This window comes from Amblyomma maculatum, unplaced genomic scaffold (assembly GCF_055883805.1).
Source record: "Amblyomma maculatum isolate TAMU_Amacu unplaced genomic scaffold, ASM5588380v1 scaffold_13, whole genome shotgun sequence".
Lineage (NCBI taxonomy): Eukaryota > Metazoa > Arthropoda > Arachnida > Ixodida > Ixodidae > Amblyomma > Amblyomma maculatum.
This window is the reverse complement of record NW_028146738.1, coordinates 10112381-10117039: the sequence shown is the minus strand read 5'-3', so window position 1 is coordinate 10117039 and position 4659 is coordinate 10112381. Positions and strand designations below refer to the sequence as shown.

Genomic DNA, 4659 nt, shown 5'->3' with positions numbered 1-4659 from the left:
AACAGCAAGCTTGACCTATGCACCGTAATTGCGCGTCACAGTCGGACAAACCAGCGTCAGCCTAAGATGACAGCTAGGATAGATATGGCGATGAAGGCGGGAGGCAGAGCGGCCACGGTTACGCGGAGAAAAACAAACTCTAACAGGTCTCAATAGACCCCTTGCAAAAATACGTCACCTACCCGTTATTTTCGGTTTCGGTTTCGATTCGAAAAGCACTCCGGGAAGACTTCCGCCATGTTAGGGGCAGCCTCTCATTTCTCTTGTTAGCCCTGCGCGCGCCGGTTGCTGATTGCCGAGTCGAATACACCGCCCGCTGCTGCTGCGAAGAAGATACTTTGTGAATGTGTCCATCACCATGAGCGGCATCGTTTATCCAGTGTGTGCGTGGGAAAAAAACCTCGCGGACTTGCCGCCGCTTCGCCGTGCGCATATTGATGCGTATGTTTCTCGGTTGACGGCGACGACGAAATGTCAACGAAGGGCCTGCAAGCTTCTCACCGAAAGCTACGTCTTCTGTGTTGGCAAACTATTCGAGCACAACGTAAGTAACCTGTCTTTTGTTTTGGCGCGTTAACGCCTGTTAAAACCGAACAGATGAGGGGCCCTGAAACACGTGTCGTGTTTCTGTACCAGTTGCAATGTATGACTCTGTTTTGTTTGCCTTTTTTTCCCTACGTGTTTGTTTGAATGACAGAAAAAAAAAGTACATGCAAGATTGAATACGATTAAGCTGGCGGTGTTGCTGACTTGTTTTGCCTGCGTCGTATGCGTTTCTTTCCCATTCTCTGGGTTTTCAAGCTGCGCGTAAAGCTCGTAGTGTGTGATGTTCGGCATGATTTGGAGGCCACCAAGGAGTTGCGGCTACTTAAGTCGACCAGCGAAACGCTGCGACTCTCGAAAGCCAACCGCGGCTCTGGAAAGCTTCGAGTTCTTTTCTGCGAAAAGCTCGACGAACCGCGGAGTCGCCGGGGGCGCGGTTAAGTTACGCCAACGAGGAATGAGCCGTGTACTAACGTTGTGTAGCCCCGCCGTGAAGGGCAGTTATCGAGAGCATGCCCCCATAGAGTACTGACCCGGTAATGCTTGCCCATAAAGCGATCGAGTGTCGCTGGGGGTAGAAAATATAACGACGTTCTGAAACAGGTACGACTGACTTTTGCCGATACATCTGTTCAAACATGGCCGAATGGGCACGAGAACCGGGCGCACGCGCAGCACCTCTAGTGAAACAGCTGCGATGTCACTTGATTTGTTTTCCGACACTCCGCCGCAGCGCTATCGGCTCACTATGCTTTCTAAATCAGGCGCTCTACGACGTCCTGATGATCGTTCTATATAACGTATGACGAGCGTAAGCTCCGTGCAGCAGGTAGTGCATTAAAACGAGTGTAAGAGGCACCATGACGAGAACGCGAAGCAGCTAGTACTGCGACCTGCGCAGTCGTCCCTTACTTCTCACCGTTCTGTTGCTCAGTTTTTATGTTTTGAGACTCTTCTCAGATGAGGCTGTTTTAGTCACACAACAAATGTTGATGCAGGTACTATTCTGCATCAACATTTGTACCAGTACCATAAACGAAATCACGCGCTTGAGCATGCGGCGATGGTGTGGCAAAAGCGTCTTGCTGCAATCTCCGGGCAGCCTCAGCAATATTTCCTGCAGTTACCGCATTTCGATTTGAGTGAGACGTAAATAAGTGTGCTATGTGATGCGAGTCCATAGACATTTCTTTTTCTTTCTTTTATGGGGTTTAACGTCCCAAAGCGACTCAGGCTATGAGGCACGCCCGAGACAGGAGGATGCTTTAACAACACACTATCGCATCGAGAGGTCACGCGCGCTATTTCATCGGTGTGTATACTCGGCTGCGCACGAACGCACGAGCGCAGGGTCGTTCAGTCGGCGTTTCCATCGGCACCGCAATGGTGTGCTATGTTTAAAATGCAAATTAATGTTTCTGTGAAGTACCGCATGGCTGCTTCCTAATACGGTCCTGCACAGCCAGTTGACAATGTGCGTCAGCCGTTTATTTTCGGTATCTTTGTTGCTTTCGCGAATCAGGGGCATTTGTTTCATTTTCGGGGCACACAAATCCAGAAACTTTCGTTGCAGTAGATCAGAAAACAAAGCGACGTGAGTGGACATCGTTATCCGCGACGAAGCACAATATCCGGAAACTGACATCGGTTGACAGCGGCAGGAAAAACGCAGACGTAGTACGTACCTTTTCACCATTTTCGTCGTGATATCCACGCTGGTGACATTGCGGAACACAGCAGGAGTTGACCATTCTGATATGAAGTGAAAGCCAGCGAATTCAAGCGATTTCGACAGCCAAGCGCGGCGTTTCGTTGTTTATCCGTGCGGTCACCGAAACGCACCTTCCTCCGGATTCCGGCGTGCCCTCAACATGGCGGCGGCGCGCTTTAGTGCCAGTGGCCGCCACAAGGGGCGTATTTTTGCAAGGGCCACGGTTACGCGAAGAAAAACAAACTCTATCAGGTCTCAAATAATCCGATTATTTCAATGAAGTCGTTTTTGTAAATAACTGTGTACTGCGTAAACTACTGATCGTTCTTTAAATGGTTTCTTTTTAGATAAAAGATACCACTAAACACATTCTAAATTCTTGTATTTCTCCTATTACAAAGAGAATGGCTATATACGCACTAATTTCACGGATTAAAAGTGAGGAATGATCGCATCTGAGCTGCAGTGGAGAACTGAGCCAGAAGTAGTGATTTCAGACTAAAATATGTGAAAATAGGTGTTCTTGAACCTGAAAAGTGCCTACACCCTTGAAACGTTCCGAGAGCACGACTGAATCTGCATTAGAGGGAAATGCGAAAGCCTGAGCATTGTTGCCGCACACAGTACTTCTCGCACCCCTTGTATAGTTTTTGCTAGTCTGGTGCCGCGAAATAGAAATTTTCTCTCTTTGGCGTGCGCTCGTTTTAGTTCTATACATACCTATAATTCGCTTACAGGAAAGAAAACGCGAAGTATATGTCATACTTTTTCCAGTAACTGTTAGACTGGATGGTAGACCGTCGCTCCTGTCTCGTAGCGTTCCTTGGGGCGCGTTCGGTGCAGTGCATATTCAAGTGTGAGATTGGCGCTACGGCGTCGCTGCTATCTCGCAGCGTTCTCATAGCCGCGTGACATTCTGAAACAAGAAACGGATGAAGCGGAGTCGAGGTGCGTGGACTTCCTAGTTTTTTTTTCATTTCGCCCACGCTCTCTCCCAACGACATCATCGTTCCGCCGCCTTCTCCCATGACTCCACGTTGTTGCTAGAATGCGCCATGACGTCAGCGGTGGCGGTCTCCATGGCAGCCGCGTTAGCATGCCGTCACCACAAGCACACCCCGTTTGCGATGCCATGTTGCCATGGAGATGGCAGGTACTCTAGACAAGGAGAACTATGATATGTTACGTGCCCGGTATTGCTTAGTAGCTTAATGCACTCGGCTGGTGATTGCAGGGATAGTAGTTCAATTTCCTGTGCAAAATAATATTTCTCAATAGTTAAACAGAAAGCCGTCGTAACTTGATTGACGATTGAGTGTGACACTTTGTTTGGACGGAAGCACACTCATGAGCCTATGAAGGCATTCGGCTAAAGAGTCGACGCTTCATTTTTGCAGACGAGACAATATGCACTTTATTATATAACAAGCTTTAAGCAGTGCAGTCACTGGCATCATAAATAATAAAAATGCATGCTGCATGTTTTGGGAACCCTAGTACAATATAAACATTATGCGCCTTGCATTTCAAAATAACAAAAGCCCAATAATAAAAGAAATATTTTAACCTCTACCTTTGAACTCATCAAGAAACTGCGTGCTGTTACGCTATTGAGCTCCACGATACGTGTCGTGGATGTAAATTAATGTACCATGTTGTTTCACAACTTTTTGTTTTGTATCCGACCTCTGTTGCTGTTTAAAAGCTAATGTATACCTATGCTGAACTTAAGGCTTTTTGTCATTTGTTTTTATTATAACCCTCATCCTGTAACTTTTTGCCGTGAAATGATTACTGTTTCCATTCGGGGTAACATTGCTTTCCCATTACAGCTGCATGCCATCACTGGGTGGTGAATCCGCAGGGTCCTGCATCAGCAGCGGTGAACAGTCGAAAGGCAGTGGTGCTATTGGGTCTTCCACGTCTCCACCTCCCTCCGCCTCCATTTCGAGGTCTTCGTTGCCAGATTGGTTTGATTGGTTGGGACCTTCCGACTCATCAGGTTCTGCGATGTGGCCTATACGACAAATAAAAGGAAGATAACTGTAACAAGTAGCAATGGCTGCAGGTACAACCACTCTTGAAAGATTCGAGTATCGCAACTCGTTGGTGTCAGAATGGTGTCAGAGCAGCCATTTGACGGCTGAGTATGCGCGCATGCACAACCGTTTCTTGAAAACATATTGTTAAATGAGCAAGGATATTTTGCAATCGAATTCTAACTTTTTATGCCTGTATTGCAGAATTCGAACATCCTGTTATACTCCATTACAGTGACGTGCGTCCTCCCTTCAACGGCTTAATTTTTAAGTTGGTATTAATTAGCAGTTAGGAATATCTGATATTGATGTAGCGCAAACAGTACTGGTCGGTGTGTATAATGAACACTTCAAGGAGCAACCAAT

General features: G+C 47.1%; 1 long non-coding RNA gene across 1 annotated transcript; it reads left to right on the top strand.

Annotated features, from left to right (window-relative positions):
* Positions 1-269: 269 nt before the first annotated feature.
* On the top strand, positions 270-4306 carry LOC146172186 (uncharacterized). The gene is made up of 2 exons (XR_014702539.1): positions 270-544; positions 4087-4306. It is a non-coding gene; the product is annotated as an uncharacterized LOC146172186 (long non-coding RNA).
* The last annotated feature ends 353 nt before the right edge of the window (positions 4307-4659 follow it).